This window comes from Sinohyriopsis cumingii, unplaced genomic scaffold (genome assembly GCF_028554795.1).
Source record: "Sinohyriopsis cumingii isolate HCF-2022 unplaced genomic scaffold, ASM2855479v2 utg001944l, whole genome shotgun sequence".
Lineage (NCBI taxonomy): Eukaryota > Metazoa > Mollusca > Bivalvia > Unionida > Unionidae > Sinohyriopsis > Sinohyriopsis cumingii.
In genome coordinates, this window is record NW_028316088.1 from 240,787 (window position 1) to 268,700 (window position 27,914).

General features: G+C 35.4%; 1 protein-coding gene across 3 annotated transcripts in view; it reads right to left on the bottom strand.

Annotated features, from left to right (window-relative positions):
* Positions 1 to 27,686, bottom strand: part of LOC149771334 (protein madd-4-like) — a 243,736-nt gene extending 216,050 nt beyond the window's left edge. For all 3 annotated transcript variants that reach the window (XM_089948612.1, XM_089948617.1, XM_089948609.1), the window contains exons 1-2: positions 27,542 to 27,686; positions 26,580 to 26,865 (exon numbers count right to left, since the gene is read on the bottom strand). The gene's annotated coding sequence lies outside the window, so the exon portion shown is untranslated. The remainder of the gene's footprint in view (positions 1 to 26,579; positions 26,866 to 27,541) is intronic.
* Between the last annotated feature and the right edge of the window lie 228 nt (positions 27,687 to 27,914).

Sequence of the window (27,914 nt, forward strand, 5' to 3'; positions counted from 1 at the left end):
GAATCGTGCTATACAAGACAAATTACTAGTAATCAGCAAGTCATGTTATACAAGACAAATTGCTAGTAATTAGAAAGAATCGTGCTATACAAGACAAATTACTAGTAATCAGTAAGAGTCGTGCTATACAAGACAAATTGTTAGTAATCAGCAAGAGAAATCAGCGAGTCATGTTCTACAAAACAAATGGCTAGTAATGAGCAAGAGTCGTGTTCTACAAGACAAATTGAAAGTATTCATCAAGAGTCATGTTCTATAAGACAAACTGCTAGCAATCAGCAAGAGTCCCATTATATGAGACAAATTATTTGTAACCAGGCTCTACCGATGCGATTTTAACGAATGGGCTGATTGACTGCCGTGTAACAATGTTTCATTTCAACACATCATGCGGAAATATATGTGGCAATATTTATAAACATTTCAAACTTATCCTTTGCTGTTTCGGATTTGATGTGTCGGTGATAAAAGTTTACAAATTACTGAAAAAGGATCTGTTTCTAATAGCCGGCTGAAATTATGGTATAGCGAAAGGTGACTATACGGTAGAACAAGGTACAACAAACTCAATGGCAAAGTACAGGCTACATTAATGCGGACAGTATATAGGATTAACATACTGGTCATTACTAACTGGAACTATTGCGTTTATCAGCGATCAGAAGAGGCAGCTTTTGGAATGACCGATACCATTTCTGAAGAATGTATGGTTAAATTACTTCTGAAATTTGTGTACAAAAACGTGGAATAATATAGCTTACGTTATCTTGTGTCGCGTTTCTATTACTTATAATAAATTAAATAATATCTATATAACAAACAAAAAAGAAAGAAAAGAAAATCATTAAACGATATACTACTTGTTCTAAACTCAACTATTTTATTTTAAATAACATTGGCTGTTTTTGATTTGCATGAAGCAGAGAGGTGAAAGAGGGTCGTTTGCCATTTGCCGTGTCACTTTCAGTTTGGTGATTCAGCAAACCACCCAAGTAAAATGTCGTCTCTGCGTTCACAATCATTTTGGTGCTCTTGTGTTAAACTGACAAATATATAACATGTGCTAGATCCCACAGATAATGTACTCCAAGCTAAACGGCGATAGAAGAAAACTGTTCCACCGTAAGAACACAGTTCTGCACACTTTTTAAAATGTCATTATCTTATTAGGAAGCAATAAACGGTTTAGGGTGGTGGTGGGTTGCACAGGATGTATGTTTACAACAGTGGTACAACAACAAATGTACGTCTTTCACTCTTTAGATAAGGGCCTGCCTACCAAATCTCAATACATGTCCAAGTTACGTACAATGCTCACGAACTGATATGTAATGGCAAGGGTCAAGTGTACTATATCTATCTATCCATTATGGGGGAAGGAGGGGGAGGATGTATCAGTGAGTGAAAGAGTGAGTGGGTGTATTCATCTTCATTCTATCGGATGACTTTTCTGATAGCAGGTTTTCCACATAACCAGATTTATAGATTCAATTTAAAGCGACGTCAGGAGGGTCTAATTATGTTGGAATTATAATAGAGAAATGAAACGATATTCTAAGAATGAAATTAATTGTTGAGAACCCGAGTGTCTATTACAAGGAATATACAACATGACGAAGAGGGCATAACATGTTCGACCGCTCCGGTCGCCTAGTGGTTAGAGTATATGCCTCGGATGCGAACCCAGGCCAAGTCATATCAAAGACATAAAATGGTATTAACAGCTGCCTCGCTTGGCGCTCAGCATTAAGAGGTTAGTGTTAGGACTGGTCGGCCTGGTGTCAGGATAATGTGACTGGATGGGAAATTATGCTACGTGTCTGTGGCATGATGCCCCAGTGCTAGACATCACTAAACTAACACTGCAGACATCGTATTGATATGACTGAAAAATTGTTAAAGCTACGTTAAAAATCCAAATCTCTCTCTCTCTCTCTCTCTCTCTCTCTCTCTCTCTCTCTCTCTCACGCCTATAATTTTCCTTTCACATAAATCCATGTAGATACATACATACATGCGATACATACATACATACATACGAACATACGTATTCAATGCCGCGCAAACGGACATACTTATAGTTTTTGGTAGCATCCAGTGTACCTGACATAATTTTAGAGTACTATAAATAGAATGTTAAGGCCTACTAAAACACCAAGCATAGGTAAGGACGTGACTTTTAAGGTTGTAACCACCACTGGATCTTTATCAAAACATTACTTTCTACTGAACTAATACAATGGCTTTGCAAATTGTTTTTTTTTCTCTCCATAAAATCATTTTTTTAAATGTATTTTGTAGATAAATTCAATTGATGCATATGGATAAATAATGTTGACTTCATCAAACCATTACTTTCTGCTAAACTAATGTACCGGCTTTTAAAATTGTTTTTCTCATAAAACCATTTTATACCATGGAGTGTCCAAAGGGCGCGGTTAATGCTCTGGTAGAAATTTAGGAATGGTACCGTCTATACTCGCTTATAAGTCGGGTCCAACTGCAGACAACATAGACCATGATATGCCGTCTGATAATGCGCCAGCTGATTAGGGTCTACGTTGTTTATTCTAATGATTATTCCTTAAATAAACTGCGTATACCCAGATCAGGCTCTATGCAGTTAGCAGTTGGACCCAACTTATAAGCGAATACATACGGTACGTGTGTGTAGTTCCTTTGGAACTGAGAATGCGCAGATCACAGACTTTTACGTGTATCAATGCCATTGTAACGCTCTCGCGTTTCCCTGGTTATTAAGGGTGGTGAGATTGGTGTTAAAGTACTCACGGTACTAATTCAGCTTCCATAGTAAACCTACAGAAACATCATGATATCAAAAATTAAATAACTTTACATTCCTGAATGATCATGATCAAACATATTTATCAGTATAGACGCATCCTAGATCGCATTATAGAACAAAAATGTGTTTAAAACATAGATGTTAAAAACGTTAAAATTAAAATAAAAAACGTAAAAAAACGCATTTTTTTCTCAATAAATAAAAAACGAAAAAAAAAGTTCCAGTAGTTTTTAGGCAACACAAAATCAATATTTTACTTATTTACACGCTAAATACCAGTTTTAAAGTTTCAGTGATACAAATATGAAAAAATGTCAAAAGTTTTAAACCGTAGTCCAGATAACATTGAAAATTTTTTCACTCAGTGTCGTTATCACCATCTGACTGGTCTGACCACTCTGTGGTTTCCTCCATATAATTTATATTGCCCAGCTTTTCCTTTAGGCGAAGATTTGCATGCACAAACACTACATCTCGCACTCTCTTGCACTGCATACGGTTTCGCTTTTTCGTGTGAATAAAGTCAAATGTTGACCAGTTTCTCTCACAGGCGGAGGCGGACGTCACCTGTGCTAAGACCCTAACCGCAACTTGTTGCAGCTCCGGAACGTGAGCTCCGAATGACATCCACCACCTGTATGCTGGCATTTCTTTAGCAGCTGCAACCGCCATCGGTCGAGCAAATAATCCTTGTCCTGCACGATACACGGCGTGCTGTTGCACGGCTTTCCCCTGCGACTGAACGTCGTCACGGTATGTTCTTTCTATCATCGCGTGAAAGCCTGAGACGACTTCTTCGTTTTGATGTTGCAAAATATGAGAATACTCAGGATCGAGCACAAAGCCGGCTGCATGTAGATCTGTATGCAACAGTTTCCATCTGTCCATAACGAACTGGCGAATTTGTTTTTTTCGTGCTAGAATTTGTTTTTTTCGTGATTAAAAAAAATGGAAGTACCAAATTTAAAAAACGCAAAAAAATAAAAAACGTAAAAGACGCGTTTTTCGAGGTAAAATAAAAAACGAGAAAAACGTTTTTATCATCTATGGTTTAAAACATGTGCTTTAAATTCCGCACCCCAGAGTCAGGTGCTATTTTCGGAAATTATTTATTCCAAATTCATGTCTCTAAAAGGACTGAAATTCCATCAATAAAACATTATCTCTTTTTACAGCAACAATTATAAAAAAACTCTCAGAAGATTATTTCCACTAAAATTCTACTTTCATCGATCCTGGCCAGACAAATCCATATACTCTATTTCTAGACTGGTTCTCATTCTTCAAACTTATCGTACGGCGATTCTTAAAGAGGCAGTGATAGAAGAGTTGAGAAAAACGCACATTCTCACAACAATGCAGAGGCAGACTATGTTCTGGCACAGACTAAAGCCATTTTAGCTGTGTGAATTAAAGTAGGCCTACTTTTGTGTTTGCTGCTTTATCAGCCTATTGAATCGACATCAGAAAGGTTATCATATAGTAACGATTGCACTGGAAAAGAATAGAAGGTCAAAACAACCTCATGTTTTCATTTTTAATAGGATTTGTTCCGTCTTTGAAACAGCCCCCCCCCCCCAAACAAACAAACACACACCCCCAAAAATAAATCAGGCAAAAACAAGCAACAAATGTATGACTGCATTCTATTTTGCTTTTATATTGTCGATATTCGTTATGTGACACCCAAGGGGATGGGGTCAGTCATCTCTCTCTCTCTCTCTCTCTCTCTCACTCTCTCATACATACATACATACATACATACATACATACGAGACTTTCTTTTCGTACCTCGACTATATATCATTATAACGTGGCGTAAAAATAAACCTTATTCACTAGACAGTATTGTAGTTCGGATTTGTTTCAAAACGATATCTCAATATATTTTCTTAATATAATGAATGAATCCTTGGGATATTCTCATGCGTAAAGTATCTAGTAATTAGATTTATGAATGATTCTGTATGTCACATGTTTAGGGTCTGTTTTGTGGTACGTGGCATTAAATATCGATATAAGGCGTAGAAATGCGTGTTGATAAATCACGCCAATGTAAAGCAAGGCCCGGGGCGGAGGGGGAGGGGTAAATGATCTAAAGCGCTCGCATTAAACGATTAATATCTCACCTCTGTCCGCGTGGTTTCAGGTCTCGGGCTCGGTCTATATGGGTTTGTAAAAAAAAGTTTGCCATTAGGTTCCCGTGGGTTGGTGGTTGTTACCAGACGTTTACCGGGTTCTTCCTCTGCCATTTATGCTGGCCGCCATGTTTAGTCTACCATGTTCTGAAAGATGTTGTTAAACCCATAACAACAACAACAACAACAACAACAACAAGATCAATAAAAACGTGTAAATTAGATATTCGTGAAGGTGTGCCCCTTGTTTCGTTATAGGAACATGTACTATCGTATTAGCGCTGTTGTCTTGAGGAACAAGGAAATGGGGGAAACAGCAACCTCAAGCGAGACTCACGCAGTGTATTTTACCGTGTCTTGAAACGTTCAGTCTTGAACTTATTGCTTTTAGACCCATGCCGTGTTACAGTACTAAAGTCAATCGACTGTATTCACTTTTAGACCCATGCCGTGTTACAGTACTAAAGTCAATCGACTGTATTCACTTTTAGACCCATGCCGTGTTACAGTACTAAAGTCAATCGACTGTATTCACTTTTAGACCCATGCCGTGTTACAGTACTAAAGTCAATCGACTGTATTCACTTTTAGACCCATGCCGTGTTACAGTACTAAAGTCAATCGACTGTATTCACTTTTAGATCCATGCCGTGTTACAGTACTAAAGTCAATCGACTGTATTCACTTTTAGACCCATGCCGTGTTACAGTACTAAAGTCAATCGACTGTATTCACTTTTAGACCCATGCCGTGTTACAGTACTAAAGTCAATCGACTGTATTCACTTTTAGACCCATGCCGTGTTACAGTACTAAAGTCAATCGACTGTATTCACATACTCTAACCAACAAATACTTTAACGTGCCGTCGTAAACTCGGCAAAATAGTATAGAATAACAACTGCAGTAACACCAAGTGGCCTAACAGGTTCAGGTTTTCCAAGTTTGCAATTTTGTTTTATCACACCTGTCTTTACCGTATGGATCCGACTATGGGATTTTGTGTTAATCTGAGTTGTACGAAGGACAGAGAATTCATAAATAAATATCACACTGGCTGATGTTAACTACCAGGCTGTTTCAGTAGAATGTGATGGAATTTTACCATGTCATTTTATTTATTAAGAGTTCTTTTTATAAGGGATGTAGATTTTACTATGTGTAATACACGTGAGGGACCGGTCATTTTACTTTCGAACCAGGATAATATTTGTTTACCACAAGATAATTTATTGTTGTGATAAAATGCTCGATATAATTACCTCTTTTAATTTGGTATTTTGGGACGGGACAACATAAGAACAGAGACCCCTTCCCCTCCCACCCTTTCCCAATTTAACACACGAATTAAATGGTCTGTCCCTTAAAACGAGCCATCTGCATAATTTTATCTCTAAATGAACAGCCCATACAGAACAATCTAATTCTAATTTTCAAGATGTTTCCTTCATAACTTTCCACAGACAAAATGATTACGTAACTTAATTTTTTTTTACCCCTTTTTGCTACTTTCGAATATGAAGAATACTTGAAAATGTTAACTTTCTCACCGATGCTTACACCTGAAATATTAACCTATTTTGATGTCTTGCCAGCCATAGGTTATCTTGAAAAGGAACTTATCCAATCATATATGCTGTTTAAGTTGCCCTGGAATGTTTACAGTCTATGTTTATATAATTCGTGGAGGCTAATGGGCCGGAAAATCGAATGTCTTTATCCTCTGTTTAAGTGGGAAATGGAATAAGTATAGAAGTAAATCACATTTACTGTAGTTACTCGCTTATAGGTCTACCCCAACTGCAAACTACACATACCCAAATCTGCCGTCACATAAAGCGCCCGCAGATCTCTATATATGCAATTTGTTAGGCGTATTCTATACCCCCCCCCCCAAAAAAAAAAGAAGAACCAAAGTCCCTGATCAGGGTCAGGGTCTACGTGTACAGATAGACTTGTTGATAAGAGTATATTTGACACTGCTGTACCGCCAAAAGTCAGTCATGAAGACACAGACAAGTTAATCAAGTTGGACATAAGTCTTGACTTAACTTTGTGATTGATGAATAGCTGCCATTTAGGTGAGCCAAGTGTTTCAATATTTGACGTTGTTAAGCAACAGAGCAAATAGTTAGTGGAAAGGAATTTAAATTCGTACTACCTACAATCAGTTTACATTTAATTAACCAAGACGGTATTGTCTAGGTCGGCAATTGACCTATTGACACACTTTAATTCAAACGATACAATATATTTATTTGTAACATTTATGCGTTAAAGAGCGCCATTACTTCATGTCGGGGATGGGGTGGGGTTATTTTATAATTGTTTTGCAACACAGTGTAATGCAAATATGTTCTTTGTTGTCCTTTTCATTTTCAGGTTCTTCCTTTTATTTCAAATTCAATCGAAAAAAGGCGGAGCCCATGATTGAGATTTCTTGGAATCACGCTTGTGCAATTTTCATATTAACAGAAAGTTATGTTGGATTTGTATAGCATAAAACTAATTGTGTCAGTTAACTATAATCAAGTGACCTAAGTGTTTAGTGCATCCACCTCGGGTGCGGGGGGCGTGGAGAAAAAAATAGTTATCCGTAATAAGGACAAAAAAATATTATTTTTGTTTGAACAAAATTCGCCCCTCAGTACTAAAAATATCAAGAAGAAGAAGAAGAAGAAGAAGAAGAAGAACAACAACAACAATAATAATAATAATAATAATAATAATAATAATAATAATAATATAACTATCAATAAACTCTGGTATATTTTGCAAACTTGTCTATATTATAAACTGTACATGAAAAAGACATTTGAAATAATTATTTACACAAAATTCGTTCGGTATATTCATGTTCGCTATCTCGCTAATTTCATATTAATGTTTTAGGGGGTTTCGTCCTTTTTATTTTTTTTTAAATAAAAATTTCATCTGTTCATTAGATAATGCCGAAATAAGTGAAACCTTTATAGCTAACGTACATAAATCGACGATAAATAAAGGCTTAAAAAAAAAACATTTAATTTTGTTTTGCCCATTTTACATTTTATCTCGTAAACATCAATATTTGGGGAATCTCGAACTACGATTTAACACAAATACGGCCATTGTGCAACACTGAAAGGGTTGAATGGACTGCACTAACACTTTAATTATGATATAGACAGCTAATTGGGTTGAAACAATTTTCCTCAATCCTTCTTGTGACTTCAAACGCCAAAAACATGTTCAAAATTTTTTTCGCCATGCAAACTTAATTGTAAAAATTATATTTAACAACTTCAATAACCTTGAAAATTTTAAGCCATTTGCAGGTTAATTCCTGCATGTTGTAAAAAAAAAATTTGACTCCGTGAATCTTGTCCAATTTACGTGATATATCTCTTAATAGTAATTTCGTTTTTAAATAGCTTCCCTCATTATACCTCATTACACAGCATTACACCAAAATTACAAATGGGCTTTTTTAACGTACAGTTATCTCACAGTGGGAAACTATAATGGTAACCTATGTCACGTTGACTTCGGTTTAGAACATAACGAGAAGCTATTTATGATCACACTCAGTCCTCAAAATATTAAATCATATTTAATTTAACACGCATTCTGAGTGATTAGAGTAGATTTCCTGATGGAATACATCACACGAAATGGATATATTCAAATTTAGTGTCCGGTAGTGAAATATCCAATATTTTAGTCCTTGTTCCAAATAATGTCTTAAAAATTAAAAGCCTGTCCATAATTAGCATATGTGACGCACCACGTGACGTATCAAATAACCTCCATAAAGTCAGGATAGCCACACTAGCAGCCGACCTTAAACATAATCATGCTGAATTTTATCGCTTCATATTGATAAGCTCCTTTTCTCAACTCCGCCCCAGGTGGCCTAGTGGCTAGTGCGTCAGCCTCGAATGCGGGAGGTCGCGGGTTAGAACCCGGCCGAGTCATACCAAATGGTACTAACATCTGCCTCGCTTGGCGCTCAGCATTAAGAGGTTAGTTTAGGATTGGTCGGCTTATTGTCAGGATAATGTGACTGGCTGGTACATCATGCTACGTGTCTGCGGCATGATGCCCCAATGCTAGACATCACTATAAACTGCCACACTGCAGACATCGTAGCGATATGACTGAAATTTTGTTAAAGCTACTTTAAAAATCCAAATCTCATACACACACTTTTCTACAACAATTTCCGCGACGAAATAGCTAGTGTATAATATTCAACCATGCGGCAAAGGTCTTACATGCGGTAAAAACTGCCCGTCGAAAATGTAAGTCATATATGGATTTCAAAAAGAATGATACACCTTTGAACCTGCTGAGGTGCGAATTCGATAATGATACAAATCCCATGCGTATTATAGTTGCCCGAGAGAAGAGATAACACGCTGGAACGCTTCGATATATTCTCCGTCATGCCATTTGACAGATGACAGACGACACTACTTTGATACTCTGAAATATGATTAAACGTTGCTGGATCACATTGGATTGTGTCTATTATCGCCTTCAAGTGGTGTCTCACAAGTTTCACCTAGATAGATAACCTTTAGGTTAAAAAGAAAAATTTAAACAACACTAAGCTTTTTAATTTAGACTGGTTATCGTACCGCACCAACGGCCACTATATTTAGGGATTAAACATTTTCACACGACTCGAATAAAAAGATATACGGGGAAAGCCAATATTTTATTTTAGTTTTGAAAATCATCTATTTTCATTTTCAATAATTTTATTTCTCCCGTAAAAACAATCCTCCAATATATACGTTGTACTAAAAGAGGTCATTTTAATTTTAACTGTCACTGGTGTAAGTTTTGAAGCTTTTAAGAACGTTATTTAGTACATCATTGTCATTTCAATATTTGAAATATAGAAGGAGTGTACAGGTTAAAGAGAGAAAACCTTCTCAAGTGAACGTCATTTGAAACAACGGCAAGCAGAAGCACCCGTATCATTCAATTACAAGCTTTCTTGGAACTAAGATTCAGTTATTGTCATGCATGAAACAACACTAATTTCCTTTATTTAGTGATTCTGACCACCATTTTTAACTAGTTACACGTACATGAGACACTTAGTGTCATTTTAATCACCAATTACTGTAAATTAGCATGAGATGTGATTCGAGAACACGATATTTGATTTGGATCGACATACTTATAGAAAGCTATTTTTTTTTGTCACGGAATTGTATAAATTCTTTTATTTATTAAATACATGTATTCGGGGGTTTTTTTTGTGTACAACGATACCCGAGAGTGATTTATGTATATTGTGTTGTATTTCGAAATAGTGAGTTCGGTTCATCCTATGCCGCACGTGCGAAGTGTTCTCGATGGGAAGAACCGAATGCCTTCAGTGCACAGACTATATCTGTGTATAAATACCTCACCGTAGGTAAAACTCTTTACATTACGGATAGTCTTGTCAGTCAGCGGTCTACTTTAAGGACTTGCACATCTTCAGATGTAAAGGTATGTTAAATTTATTAATTTCTTGTATATAAATTATAACTTACGTACTACCACGTTTATTTTGTATGTTTTGTATTCTTGTTTGCGACGTAGCGAGGGATTTATATTAGTACTATAAAGCTACATTTTTAAAAAATGTTTAGTACAGTAGGATTCTTATCAAGCAGGGTTAGGTTTATTTCTGAACCTGTTTTGTAATTATTGTGCCGGTAATGTAATCTTTATAACTTACCGTGTATAACGTCATTACGTTTTACCTTATAGGCCTGTGTCATGTATATTACACGGTATTGATCTATTTTCAGCTGTCCGGAGTGTAGAACTGTCCAGAGTGTCTAGAGTGACCCGAGCGTTCAAAGTTATCGGAGTGATCGGGGTCGACGTGGCGCAAACTGTAAAGCCAACCACCGGAATTAACCGTAGCAGCCATGGAGCTGAAATAAAGTGTGCTGATGACGGAGTGCATCTCCGTACATATCTTTTAGCCGTGGGTTAATTTTGGGGTTCGTGAAACCCATTGTATCTTTCGGGACTGTAAAGATAAGTTGTATATCTGTCCCATTTTGTTTGCATAATTTCCATATCTGAGTGAATTCATTTTATTACGAGTAAAATTCTACATTGTTTACTAGCTGAGTAAACTAAACTATTCACCCCTTGTCTTTGTATTTTGTAAAGTAATTTATTTGTATTTTTCAAGTCTGTGCGTTCTTATGTTAATTAATGCAATATTTGGATTATATATACGCACACATTATTCATATTTGCCCATTCAAGTCATTCATTAGTAAACATTGTATTTATATCATCGTCAAAAGTGTTATGTTGTGAATCCGGAAATCCCACCAGGTTATCTTGCATTATTTTCTAATTTTCCAATAGGCTTATCAGCATTGGTTCAAAGACGATTGCCATTCAACAACTGACTTTGAAATAGGAGTTACCATCATCGGTTACTGATTATCTTTGAACCATTTGAATCTCTCAATTCTGACAGCTTTTTAGGTTCTTATGTTGTATGAAAAGGAACACTGTTCTGTTAAAATACTTGCAACTGAAATAAAACAGCATGTTTTGAGTATGACTATACTCTTGCATGTTCCCGGTTGCTTTCTCTCTCTCTCTCTCTCTCTCATGTGATGAACTCTACAACAATTTATGTTCATTAAGCATATTATTTCAATTTGATTTAGAGGATAATATATTTGTAATTATACTAAAGAAAAAAAAATCACTCCAGATAAATCAACAATGAAAACAAGAGGCAAGGAAGAAAAGAAAAGAAGGTTCGATATTCATGGAATAATTGTAACCTGTATTCGTGGTTTATATAGGATAAGACACAAAATAAAAGGATTAGTTGTAAGAAATCGGCATATCAGTCACATGCAGACCTTACACAAATAAAAGAAGACAGAACATGTTTCCATTTTAGTCCTCTCAGAGTGGCATCATGTCGTTTATAAAAATTCAGATACAATGACACCAACAATTACGTAACTTTTGTTTTCTTGAAAATAAACAACACTGCTTACTTAAAGTGGATCATCATAACCTTTTAATTGCGTATCTCATTTCATTGATTGAAGAAAATATTACAAAGAAAAACCATGAAGCAAAACAATCTTTCGCGATAGCAACATTTGTGAAACTGATACTACAAAAAACTCCATTCTTTAGTCAATACGATGCGAAATAAAAGTAAGATTTGTGTTCGTGTGACACGTTATATGCGACGCTTCTGTCATTTCTTATGGCTTTAAATGTTTGTAAAGAGAAGCTTCAACCAGCTGCTAGCGTTAGTGTAGTTTAAACAAGATGTGTCCATTGTCTCAGCAGCGGAAACATAGTGAAATATTGTAGTCATTTTTTCCGGTGACGCCGGTGATTGCAACGACATCAATGTTAAAGTTCAGTAGAATAAATGTTTTGAAAGTTAAAAATATTAATTCCGACAAGCATAAGGATGGGCTTGAGACACTGGGGTCAGCAGAACTTGCATTAATTACCTGTCATAAATTTTAAAAAATTTCAATAAAGATTGGACTATACTGAGCTTTAAGTGGTTGCCCATATTTGTTTGCTGTGCTCAAACACGATTTAGGATTCAGGCTTTACATCAAAGTTTAAAATCATAATGTCTGAAAAACATCCATAATTAGAAACCAAAAGCAGTTTTCATAAATTAGTTCATCATTGAATTTCCGTTAAGGTACAACACGTGAAACGATCACGACGACAATTTGCAATTAACTCCACAAAACATTTCCTGCTCTGAAAATAATAATAATAATAATAATAATAATAATAATAATAATAATTATATGGTTTGTCCCTTAAGAGCCACCAGTGATCGGACGAAAACAATACTTTCTAGTTCAGAAGACCTACACCGTCCAGTTAAGACAATTATATTATTTATTAAATTATTTATTAGATTATTTATAAAAGCATTATACTGAAATTCAAGTGCATGTTTAGGACTTGTTAAAGTGTGCAAAAAACATATTTTTGTATTATGTAATTGCTAATAAAAACAAATAAACCACAGCTATTACAATAGCGGAAGCCAGAAAAAGAGACGCATCGCTCTGGAGCTCTGTTGAATTCACAGGCTTTGAAGACGATAACTGTGACTAAAATACCCAACAAGAAGAAAAATGCACAATAATTGTGGATTTTTTTTTTTTAGAGAATGACCGTACAAGGCATATTTAGACATTTTCCATTCCAATGAATACAGGTAGAGTACATTTGATTGTGGGGACTTGCATCACAAAAACACTACGATACGAATATTTTTAATTTAATCCATACAATGCCTCGTTGCTATAGAGATGGCCTATATATTTGTTGTTAACTCAACTTAAAATGGATGATTCTATCAAAACGTTTCACCACATAAACTCTAGGAATATTAAAAAAATATAATTATTTGAGCATTTTAAGCCTTAGCAATCAGTAGGTGAAATATGTGAAATTAACATGAAATCTGCACACGAGAAGTGTTGTTTGCTAATGCAGTTGAAGATCAAACATTTTTCTTGTTGTAAATGGAATTTTAGTTCAGCTAGATACATCTATAACTGACCATGAAAAATCACGGAGTATGACACTTAGAGATCATAATATGTATCTATATATCCTTAACCAACTATTTGGAATAATAGACAAAGCACATAACAGGTGTCACTCCCGATGTTACAACATTACATAGTTGTTATTGTAAACCGACATTTCCTAATTATGTATTATCCCCTACATGGCTAATTATTTATTATCCCCTACATGACTAATTATTTATTATCCCCTACATGACTAAGAAATTCACGATGATCATCTAACCATTCATGAAGATATAAAAAATCTAAATCACGCCATTTATAATTACTTTGGTTTACAGATTTATGTGTGTGTGTGTGTGTATATATATATATATATGTATATATATATATGTATATATATATATATATATATATATATATATATATATATATATATATATATATATATATATATATATATATATATATATATATATATATATATATATATATATATATATAGTCATTTACATCAATTTAGATTCAGAGGAGGTAAATACGATGATAAAAGGTGATGAAATCGGAGGAATATGAATCATGCTGAGATAAGGCGATTTACAACACGTGACATGTCATTTGTGTCCAACAACAATAGATTAATCTGTCCATCAAATGCATTATGGGTAAAGACTACTGAGACGATTTGGTCTGAAGGAAAACGTGGATGTTATTCAGTCTAGAACACAAACAAGATTCTTGTGTGAGGCTGCAGTTCAACAGATTATATAACACTTTTAATGATGGATCTTTATCCTATTAATATTTATGAGAGAAGCAGGGATAGTACGGAAAAATATGTGCACTTTTGTATTTTCCTATTAAATATTCTAGAAACTACATTCATTACCAAATTCACGACTCCGTCACTTGTTTCCCTCTCATAGCTTTTATTAATAGTTAATTTAATGGCCATTCTACTGTCTTGCGCAAATTTTGCAGTATTCGCCACGTCCCATGCCTCTTCTCTACCGGTCTCCTTCAAGTTATTCGTTGCCTGCATTTCTACGTTGACTCTTCCATGTCCCGATACAAATACAGGAGGATGGCTTGAGATCTACAAAGGTCCATGTGTGATACAGTCAGAGCCACAATGGAACAATTTATGTTTCTTCTTTTCAGCATGCCCTTTCCATCTCCAGCGCTAAATTTGGTTTAACACTGGCTGAATTTATTATCGCTTTTTCCTACAGGTGATGGTTTCTTCAAACTGTTATGACTTAGACTAATTGCAAACTATTTCTTCAGACATATTTCATTTGTGATGATGAAAGTATCCAATTTTGTTCATTATTAGTACGGCTAAGATCTAAAATTTGAAACTGTTCAATTTATGCCTGCCTTCTACAAGTTTACTCTCTGCACATGATTTAATGTAATGCATGAACAATTTCATTGTCGACCCTTCTCAGCATGTTTGATATCGTGCTGTTGTGCTCGTCACTGAGCTCATACATTCAAAAATGTTTATAGACAGGTTACTTCTTTCTAAATACGTTCTTGCACATGTCTTTCGGCGACAACTTTTTATGTCATTTAATAAAAATATGTCTGTGACAAAGTCTGCTCGCAGGGGGATGAGGAGGCAGACGGGCGGTTGTCCCGGGCGCCAGAGGTCTTGGGGCACCAAAAGCACTTTGGGCCTTTCATCGTCGCCCCGGGTGCCATTTACCCTTAGAAAGCCACTGTTTTACTCAGAAGGACTAAAGCCAGCTTATCAAATACGTAACATCTTAAGATTTAATAGAAGGTAAACTTATGTTGATAAGATAAAAACTTTGCACATTTTCAACATCTTCACAATTCTGAAACCACACACAATACATACATTAATGTGAATTAACCGTAATTAATCTTCATCAGTCCACATTGCTATTTTACCTGGTTAGATTCATGCACTTAGGTTACGCAACCAATTAATTTATATTTAACCGGCTTCGATATTAGGATAATTACTCTTTTAGTCCGTGATATTTAACCGGCTTCGATATTAGGATAATTACTCTTTTAGTCCGTGATATTTAACCGGCTTCGATATTAGGATAATTACTCTTTTAGTCCGTGACATATGACTAAATCCCTTTCTTAAAGCAATTAAGGACATTTGTAGCATATGTGTCCTAGTCTCAGTGCTAATTAGTAGAATTAGAAATTAGACATTTCACACGAGCATGTAGAAATGCCTCCGCCCCAAACCTGACGAACCCGCACGAATCCAAAGTATTATCTAGAATAAAAACTGACAGAATCCAGCTACTCCACAGTTTCATATGATTCTTACCAGATGTCCACACAGCGGAAATTAAAAAACCACACTGTCCCTTTCCAGAGATCGTACGTATTGTCATTAACGACTGCCCCAAATGTGAAACATATTTCTTAAAGGTCCAACTTCATGTCAAGAATTCCTTGAAAACATGGAGCAAAACATATCAGTACGATTCATAAAAATAACCTGGATTATTTTTCCGTCATTGTCAAACGAGAAACAATAGAAACATGCCTATGGTGAGAGGCTAAGGTACATCAGTCCAAATAGGGGAAATGGTCTTGGATAACAGGGAAAATGACTAAAATAAAAGTCTAATTCATCACATTTTATACCACAGAAATCAGTATAAACACCCCTCACTCACCATTAATTTTAACACCGGCTATACACACACTAACACATTTGAATATACCTTCTCCCTTTCGTCCACATGATTCACCGCTCCGATGGCCAAATTGGTTAGAGCGCTCGCCGCGGATGCGGGAGGTCGCGGGTTCGAATCCTGGCCGAGTCATACCAAAGACTTATAAAAATGGTACTAGCAGCTGCCTTGCTTGGCGTTTAGCATTAAGAGGCTAGTGTTTGGACTGGTCAGCTTAGTGTCAGGATAATGTGACTGGGTGAGTAATGATACTACGTGTCTACCGCATGATGCCTCAGTGCTAGACATCGCTGTAAACTGCCACACAGCAGACATCCTAGCGATATGACTGAAAATTTGTAAAGCTACATTAAAAAATCAGAATCACACACACACACACACACACACACACACACACACACACTTTAGATAATTCACACTCCAACTCTCCCTATGGTACCGTTATATCTATAATAATAATTAAAATACCAAGGAATAGACTTTGAAGTCTCTTAACTCCTAAGGAAAACTTAAGCGATATAAGGTGGTCTTAGACCCAGACCATCAGGCCCAGTCACACAATGTGGCAGCATTAGGTTCAGTGAAAGCAACCTAGCCACAGGACCCACTATCGCGGCCATAATAAAAAGTTAAGATAATAAGTTGGTTGTAAGTCCAGACCATCAGGGCCCACCAGGTCCAGTCGAACAAAGTCACACTGGCTTTCATTTTCAAGGCACTCAATTCTATCAAGCACACCATAAAATTGTATATGCCTAATTGTATAGGAAAGACATAATTACTGCAATCCTTGGCAATATCTGATCTGTAAACCGACACTCTCTACTCTAACATTATTAACAACACAGCCACAAAGTACGTTAAAATAGCAAGTATTTCAACGTCATCAAAGTACAAGACGACGCTATTTAACTTGGCAATAATAATAAAAAGTTCACACTGGATCAAGTGAAGCCCTCCAACGATGTCGCATCACATTCCTCCTGCACCTTTTTCCTCCTCTTTCTAGTCCAGACGTGTAAGGTATAAAGCATGCGGTGCATGCAGTAAACCGTCGAGTGGTGGCTTTTTTCCAATGTTACGAGTAATTAAATTGTGTGCCGGCGAGCATATTTAACCCTGGTAACAGGGTAAATGGCCGAATGACCAAACAAGTCGTAAATTCAAGATCGGTTAGTCAGGTTGTCAGTGGAAGTTTTGCATTTGAATTCGGTTTATAGTAGGGTAACAATATCAAGTGTACAGAAATTAATACAAACAGGGAACAAGAAAGCAATTTCGGTACTAAAAGTTAGCTGACCTATAATGATTATTTATTTATACTACAAGTAGGTGTTAAGTAAACGCAAAGATTAAAGCCAGTCTTTTGACGATTGATTGATTACTCTAACATATGCGGAGTTTCGTTAACTGAGACATGCTATTTGCAGGTAAAGCATTGTTAGTGATTTTGTGGGTGGGTGGGGGTGGGGTTTTTTTTGTATATTTTTTAAACAGAATAAAAAACCAAATTATATATTTATTTGGAACTGCTAATAACAGGGAAAGGTTCTTGAACTCGAGATCCGGGAACGAAACCTCTTTAGGCAGAAGGCCTAATTTCCTGAAAGTGTAAAAGGTATTGCAAGAATTTACACATGGCCGCATGATGCTGTAATGGGTGCCTTACTTTGCATTCAAAACGTATGCGGCCTGTTGTTTCAGTTTTACTGCAAAAAGTATATGATTTAGTTATTATTTCCTACACATGTTACTTTACTAGCCAAAGGTTCAGGATTTACTTGTGAATAATGTTCTTTTAGTATATAAATTGTTTAACTTCACAACGATACTGTGAGAAAATGCAGCTAGTATCGATGCAGACAGTACAAAACAAAAACAATTGCTTCTGAGGAAGAAACAAAAAGAAGCTTGCTATCCCCATCGAGATTGTTGCTGGATCGCTGGTATATGTGGAGGAACCTCTATCTGTGTTACTGCTATTTAGATGAATCGCAATACACCGAATTACATCCCAACACATAAGGAATGAGTCTCGTCTTTTATCTTTGTTACTGCTATCTAGATGAATCGCGATACACCAAATTACATCCTAACACACAAGGAATGAGTCTCGTCCTCTGGTATGTTTGTTACAAAACAGCGAAAAACACCCATTAAATGAAACATCTTTCACGACATCACCATTAGTGTAAATGATATAACAATATACGTCATTTTTAATTCAGGACGTAAAGATCACCACAAAATGGAGGTTTTTATATAAAAGTCACCCATTATTATGTATTCTGTCATATTTAATATGTTTGGAATATTTTTTTGAAGAATTCGGTCTTTTTTAATTCTAAGCGGATGATATACACACAAATTATGCAAGTCAAGGGGCGTGTAATATTTTCTGTTCTTCTGCAATGCATTAAATAAGTTTTATACCAGCTATTTGTGATATATAATAATCAGTTAAATTAATTGTTTTACCGTATTTGTTGAACGTTAATTGAAAGTAAACTCGCTGGGGGTCAAATGTGTTTACACTGAACAAAGAAATAAAGTATAAAAAAGAACCCAACAACAAAAAAGCATCATTGATTGTGACAATAAAAACAAAAATCAAAGCATTTTCTGCATGAATAAAACTCGTCCGTTATCTGGAGAGTGACGCAAGTCACTTTAGATTTCACGCATTTTTAGTGTGAAATTTAAACTAAAACAAATCAATTGTTTGTAACTGACACATTCTCACAAAAAACTGGAAAGGATTACGCGTACTAATTGCATGTAAGTCGACAGTGAGAGAATGGTAAGCATTTACAAACACAGACTACCTAATATCAGCAAGAATAGGGAAGCCGCCTGGAGAAGACGAACAAACTAGAGGTGAACTACTTTATGAAACACGCACTTGCCTAGAATTTTTGTTCAAGATGTTTTGTTTTCGGCTATTCCAAAACGGAAGGGGTTATTACAAGTGTATATTATGTTAACCTGAACTCCAAGTTTCTCATAAATATTTATGTTCCTGGGTGTCTTAAAATATCGATGTCTGCTTCTATTCGTTACAATTTGCATGACTGCCATAATGATTGAACATGGAGTCCTTTCCGATCGACCTTTCAGATACGGCAATCACCCTTGCTTAGCGTCCACTGAAGTCATTATCTATGACACATGGGATGGCTATCATGCAAGGCCTGGTGCTAATGGGAGTAGAATGTAGACATGTGGGCCACCATGTGGAAAATATTTCCACATCCTAAAGAAAAATATAGGAACTAGATCGTAACATGGAGTCAACATGGAAACATGGAGTCATAACACATCAGAAGCTACAGCTCTAATATAGCTCAACTTTTGAAGGTTTATTTCTTTAAATGTGTGCCATAAGCATTGAAATTGGCATTCTTTTTATACATTGGAGAATGTATTCTTATTTAAATGAGAGCGGGTGGGACTTCGAGAGAAACTTTCGGAAGGACTAATATCTAGGTTTTTGTTGTTGCAATGCTGCTTGTGAGAGATTCCAAAATAGACATACACTTTTCTTGAAAGACCTTTAAAAGAAATTTGATTTTTTTTTAACTCTGTAATTTCATTTGCTACTTTATTTAAACCGGATGATCGTCATCATGATATTTATTTCCGGACAGCTATAATCAAAAAGAAAAGTCTGACATATTAAACGAACATTTTGCTTGTAATTCAAATATCAATGCTCACAATGTTCCCTCCGTATTTGTTATTTTTAGAAAGGATTTGATACCCTGGATGAAATTACAATCGCTGAAAGAGAAATTATAGATATTATCAAATCCATTTCTGTCAATAAAGCCATTGAGAATGATGGCATACGTCACTGAATATTTAAAGGCATCATTAAAACGATAGGAGCGCCACAAAAACTTCAATTTAATTTGTCGTCGACAGAAAACTAGTTTCCAGATAAATGGAAATTTGCGCACATTCTTCCCATTCTTAAAATAGTAAGTCGAGTCATACCAAATACTTATACAAATGGTACTAACAGCTGCCTCGCTCAGCGCTCAACATTAAGAGGATAGTGTTTTGACTGGTCGGCCTGGTGTCAGGATAATGTGACTAGGTGGGACATCATACTACGTACATGTCTGCGGCATGATGCCCCAGTGCTAAACATCACTATAAACTGTCACGTTGCAGACACCGTAGCGATCTGACTGAAAAATTGTTAAAGCTACTTTCAAAATCCAAATCACGCATACTCACTCATTTGTATTGTATAATTGACCTTTGTCCATAATTGAGAGTAGGAATTGGGCCTACCTGAATAATGGCTTGTTATTTTGTAAACAACATATTACATAGCTAATACTTTGCCTATGATTTTAGATTATATTTTAAGATCATTATTAATTGGAGGTAAACATGTTTACAGATGTTGAGCTCAAGGTCTAGGTTATTTTAATAGAAATTAAGAATGTTCTCTAAGCAAGTTGTTTACGCATTGAATGGAAAAATGATAACCATCCTGGTTCTATAATTGTGTCTCTTTTATATAAATGTTATTTTCTTCTAAATTGCTCATTTCATACCTTATCATCAGCCTTATCTACATCAATTTAAGTTGTGTTTCAGTTAATATTTGAAAGGAGTTATTTATTAAAGTATTCTTTGGAATTACAAAGTACTCTATAATATATTTACGTGCTAAATCACTATTTTGGGTATTACTGGGCATTCATTCAATGATATTTTAGTTATATCATTTTGATACATCATGATTGTTAGCACGTTAACACAATAAAAAAAACACACCAGGACAGGATATTGGTACATTAGCACTTTTATGATTTAATTCATTCAGAACACTACTGGAATTCATTCGAAATCTCTACACTTTTGGACTGCTTGGGATTTCATTCACAATATTGTAAGTCCTTTTTATATTTTCACTTTGTACTCTATGAAAATAAAATATTTGTTGAATGTTTCATAACTTGATGGATTTAGCTTTTTCCCGTTAATTAGTTTAAGACCATATAGTCGTAACACTACTTAACCCTCACCCCTGTCTTTTTTTACTAATATTAATCAGGGTTCTTCTATTGTATTTAGTGATCTATCAAACGTTTTTAATCAGGTGTTGCACAGAGTCGTATTATTAAAACTGAATGAATACGGTATTTCAGGTAATCTCATGAAATGGTTTGAACAATAAATGGTTCTTTTGCGTGATATTTATTCAGAAGAAACGAATATATATATATATATATATATATATATATATATATATATATATATATATATATATATATATATATATATATATATATATATATATATATATATATATATATATATATATCTGTCGGTGTACCACATGGATACGTATATGAGCCTTTACTGTTTCTTCGTAATCGTTAATGCCGACCGAGTGGGTGTTATCACCGGTCTTATTGCAGGTAACTCATCACTGCATTATTCATCCTCTTGTGTTGGGATAGAACTAATAATGAATAAAGGTCTAATAAAACTGCATCAATTATCCAATCAATGACTCTTAAAAATTAATTAAGAAAATAAACAGGACTATGTTTTTATGGAAAAGAAAGCAATTAATATTCCTGAAATTGCTTTTGAAAATACTGATCTGAAGTATGTGAATTCTGATTGTCATTTCGGATTAGTACTTTTATCCAAGTGAATATGAAGTGGACTAGGCACAATGAAGGCATTTTTAAACTGTAACAATTCGAACTACCTATCGTCGAAAGCTAAAATACGATCTTAGCAGGCAAATTTTATCACAACCATCCAAATCTAAAATCAAAGCCATCTTGACATTTCCTTGTGTGTTCTCAGATGGATGCTGGTTGATAGATTAAGAAAAATTTAAAAGCTAGATTTTGAAGCAGCAAGAATGGTTACAGGATTTTTAAAAAAATGTACAAGTAGGCAATATCTCTAGTTAGAAGCTGTCCGAGAAAGTATGCAATCGAGACAAGAAAAACAAGAATTAATAACACTCCATACAATGCAAAACAACGCAAACTTGACTGACTCGGTGAATTACCCATTCTCCATGTGTCTGAAGAACAAAATATAACCTTGTTGACGTTCAAATAATATAGTCACTAGCAATTTCGGGCTACATTCTATTAATCGTCTTCCATCCCCTCTACAGTAGGTTTATGGTACAATCTTGAACAGGATAACCGTTGTGGGACGTTTTACATTGCCGTTTTATCCATATATCTAATCCAGTAAAATGCTTAATTTTAGACTCGGAGACTTACATATTATTCGTATTAAACTGCGACATGATATAAGCATATTAAAAGCTGATCTTCAATGCTTTCAATTTGTTGACGAGTGTTTTGGTTCCTTTGGGATTTCGTCATGCTCTGTCTGAAGTTCATGTATGTCAGCAACAAAATGAGCTGACGAGAAAATTACTCTCAGTGTCATATCCGACTGTTAGCTTACATCTACTGTTTTAGGAAAAGGGTTATGAAATGAAACATACAGAATTCTGCAACATATGTGCAAATCTGAGATTGATACAGGACGACCACAATATCTAACTAAAATACTAATGCTTTCGTTGTGCCTCCTTCTCGCTCTCTTTCCAATCATTTTTCATTATTAGGTTTTGATACACTCTCGTCTTGTTGAAATACATTGCAATACGCTTAGCATGCTTTAATTAGACTAATTAGGCTTTTGTGCCTAATCCCACTGTAACAATACAATGCTTAAACTGATCATCCAGCCATAATTATGACTAACACACACACACACACACACACCCTCTACCTCTAAGAAGAATTCTCCAGATCCACTGGCCAGACACAATCAGCAACTCCAACCTCTCAGCTTCAGGTAGAAGACGAGATCAGGAAGAGAAGGTGGGGTTGAATAGGTCACACCCTACGTAAGCGCCAACCATCATTACCAGACAGGCACTGAGGTGGAACCCTCAAGGCAAGCGGAGAAGGAGCCGACCAAGAGCCACCTGACGACATGACCTTGAGGCAGACATTACTAAGCTGGGACACACCTTCAGTCATGTCGAGGAGATGGCACAGGACATAAGTCTGGCGATCTTTTGTGGGCGGCCTATACCCCGGCAGGGGTGACGTGCAAAACTGAATTGAACTGAACTCTCTCTCTCTCTCTCTCTCTCTCTCTCTCTCTCTCTCTCTCTCTCTCTCACACACACACACACACACACACACACACACACAAACACACACACACACACATGTATATTTAGACAAAAACGATTTACAAACATAAGATTACTTTTATCATTATGATTACTGTTACAAGAGCGCGTCCTGGAGCAGACTAAATAGTATCCCTCCGCTCTCATCCTTGTTCCCCCCTACCCCGAGTTTTCATTACATATGTATGTGTCACCTGTCTTGGCTTTTTCCAAAACTCGTGCCTGCATGAAAATTAGCTTAGTTTGGTTTATAATGGAGAGGAACATGTAATTTAAAAACTTCCAAAACTTTTGCCATGTGTACATAGTTGTGTGTGTGTCTGTCTGTCTGAGACAGAGAGAGAGAGAGAGAGATAGAGAGAGAAGGTGAGGAAGTAACGTGTCGTTACGACTTGTTCGGTTGTCATTTGGGTGAGTGAACCTACTGTCACTAATGAAGAAGTTTCTAGCATTAAGATGGAGCTTCTAGAACCACACAATAAAATACAGCACACTGCATAATAGTTACTACTACTGCTGTTATTGCTACAAAAACAACAACGACCACAACAACGATGATGATGATGGTGACGACAATATAATAATAATAATAATAATAATAATAATAATAATAAACAAACAAACAATAAACAACGTTATTCTTCTTTGTAACAAGAGGCCACCGGCCCAGGTTACATAATATGTGTGAGGAAATATGGTACAACCAAGAAACACCATTTCTAGGAATGAAAGAAAACTGGCTCTAGAACTTTTATCGATTTTGCTCGATAAAGACCAAAATTATGCAGGATATTAATATTATTACTATTATTATTGGTTCCCTGCATAGCTACAAAAATTTATGTGATTTGCATAAAAGTGAACATACGAAGGTAAATTGACATTTATCAAATTATCATACATGGGCCGTTTAGTAGAATAATGAAACTCGTCTTCTACAGTTGCACTAAAAAGAGAATATTTTGAAATCTACCTATATTTATCATTAAAGGAAAGGTTGCATTTCTAAACATGCACAGTACGCAAACATTGTACGAAGAGTTCAAACAATCTATATCGTACTGACCACTCAAATCGTGTCTGATTTTTTTAATACAGAATAGTGATCCATCCATTGAACGTATGTCTCTATTTAGTGCTTGCAGGAAAGTGTGTTCATAACGATGTTTGGAAATAACAATAAAAAGGTCCTCATCACCTCTCCCCCCTCCCCCAGTTAACTCAAATTTTTCCCATTCCGTATATGACAACAGTAGATTCTTAACTTTTTTCATCTGAACGATCACGTTATTTGTCCCATGTCAATTGTTGGTTATATATTTGTTTTGAGAATATATCATTGGTCATCTTTGATAATTACTACCAGCATTCTACATAATTCATTACCGATAAAAACATTTGGAGTGTTTCTAATACCAATAATATATTTACAAAATTATACATACATACATACATACATACATACATACATACATACATACATACATACATACATACATGCATATATATAAGTCTTCAAAGTATAAAGTGCCTTTGCTACTGGTGCTGCTAGCATATTTTACGCATATACCACGAGTTTTTAGATACACTATTGAAATATTTGAGATACGACACCATCTTTATCAGGCAATCGTCAAAATACCAGAAGTCATATCCTCTCAAATATGCCCCTATTCGAAAAACTGTTATTTTAATTTTCGTCAGATTTATCTTTAGTTTCCAAATGTTGCAGTATTCGTTAAGTCTAATTTTATAACATTATGCTGGCCAGAAATGTTTGTATTTAAATCGTTTAGAAATGATGAAAATAAAATAGGTGATAAAGCACAGCCTTGTATCACCACAGCCGAAATGTTAAACGTTTCTATCAAGCCATGTGGCGTTTTTACACAAGCATTGGCATTTTGACATTTGCCTATATGAATTTCAATGTCGTATACTACAAATATTAAAACGAAAATATAATAATAATAGTAATAATAATAATAATAATAATAATAATAATAATAATAATAATAATAATAATAATAATGACAATTGTTGTTGGTGTTATTGTACTTATTATTATTATTATTATTATTATTGCTGTTATTATTAAATGAAGAGTAAATGGGAATATATACCTCACTTGAAACGATGCTACAAATAAGTGTTATAAACTACAAAATCGACTGCTCATGGTTGTTGTTATTGAATATTTCATATTTTATACGCATACCATAAATTTATGATTTAATACACGAATTTCTTTCTTTGCTTAGAGAATAACATAAAAGAAAAAGAAACGTTCACCAACATTCTCGACAGAATTACAAGGAGAACATACTTTCGTGGTATGATGCACCTGTTCCTTTTAGTGGTATATTTTGTCATCTTTTTCATTTCGTTGTTATGCCACTCTTCCGTTTCGTGGTATATTTAAGTTATTCTTCCATTTCGTAATATTTAATCTCATGTTGCGTTTCGTTGTGTATTATGCCATTTTTCCGTTGCGTGGTATATTAGGCCACTCTTCCGATTCATGGTAGAGCATGATATTCTTCTGTTTCGTGGTCTATTACGCCACTCTTATGTTTCGTGGTTTATTATGCCACTCACCTTCATCGAGTAGATAATTGTGATTTGTTAAATATATAACATGCTTAAATGATGTAAAGTTAAACAGTACGAAAAATCTAACGTGTCCTTTTACCGTCTCGAAACGAAACCGTTCGATGAATCACTTAGGTCACTTAACCATTTGCAAAAATAAACATCGTTTTATGTTTGTTTTACTGTTACATTTAACCACTCATAACTTGTAAAGGACTGAGAAATCCATATACGAGAAAGACTACATGCAGTTAATATGCATTTTTAACAGCCTACCAAGACGACCGAATTCTAGTTGCACTGCATTTATTATGCAAGTGTACATTTTCTGCTCTGGGATTTATTGCATCGTTCCTGATGCCGGATTGATTGCTTTTACTTACTGATGACATGGCCACTGCATATCATTTTAGCGGCCATTAATAACTATTCCAAGTTTTTGAACATGTTTAGTCTTCCTGGTTAGCTGTTAAATGGAACGCAGTAAAAGTTGTTGAATAATTAAAACAAAGATAGACAATTTATCCCCTCCCCTCAACCACCCGTTTGCAGACTGTGAAGAAGTTAAAAATGTTAATCAAAAATTGTATCTTACCTTTGTTACTGTTTACCAAAAGGTAAGATCAAGTGTTTCCTTTTAACTGTCACATAAAATGTCCTTTAGATCTGTTCACAAAGCCACAAGAGTTGTTCTGATCCTAAGTGGGAACTCGAACGCCTTTCTCTGCTGCTGTCTCGACTCCTTTCGTGCCGTTACAATGGTACTAATTTCTGTGCTAGCAGTATGGTGTTTATTCACACTTACATCATAGAATCACCGCCAGCTTTTCTTAAACTTTAAAGTCCAAATGTCACAGGAATTGTTAAATAACACTTGCTGGCTACAAGAAAGAAAAAAAATGAACATCTGTTTAGCGCATCCTCGTTATGGACACTGCGTTATATAAAATATGATGGAGAGACATCGTATTAACGTGGATATTTATCCGTTGTCTAGAGAGATGACGTTGTCCTGATTTTACTGAAAAACTTCGACATTGCTACAGACTAGTACATTGATTTCTAAGTCGGATCGTCTTCATACTTTCATATTCATAAAATCGAAGATTTAGTTAATGTATGACTTTATATACAGACAGACCATGAGACAAGCATAGGTCCTTACAGACAGTTCGCTATTATCATGAATGCAGATAGAAACACCGAAGGAAAAACACATGTCTAGACAAAAATCTATTGTTATAAATCTAGTTGCCCAAACATTAAAGTATCAAAATTGTAAATTTCGAGTGTACTTTGGTGAGGAAGGAGATGATAGATTTAATAAACTAAATTTAAGCTCATGTGAATGGTTTAAGGGTATTCAATATTTTCGTTTGAAAAAGAAGGTTTAAAAGAGAAAAAGAGTTTCCAAGAAGCCTTCTAAGATAAACTGAGAGTAAGAGGCAACAAAAGATTTGAATTCCATATATGTTGTTATATTTCGTTCTTTTCAATGTATGTTCATAGTTCCTATTTTTTCTCTCATCCGTAAACTGCACATAAAAAATTCCCTACCTGCACATCTATTATATTTCCTCGTGGCTGCATCGGTATAAAGTTGCAAATCTAACTTTGTGTCTACTTGATGCCGCATCTATTATATACAGCTTTATATCACAGCCACAACCTCTCACATTGTAATTGGAACTATATTCGCCACATCCATTGATAAAAAAAAAAAAACATCATGCGTGGGAAAGTAGTCTAAATAAAGACAGGTTGTGACACAGCGCCAATAGAATGCGTGCAACCGGAACACCAATGTTGCACGCTGCGGACTAAACACGGACACGGTTTGTGAACGCACTTGCTATCTCTTCGTTGATTAACATTAGCCAGACAGAACATGTTTCTGTGAGTACTGTTTCTAACTCGCAAGCTAGATGCT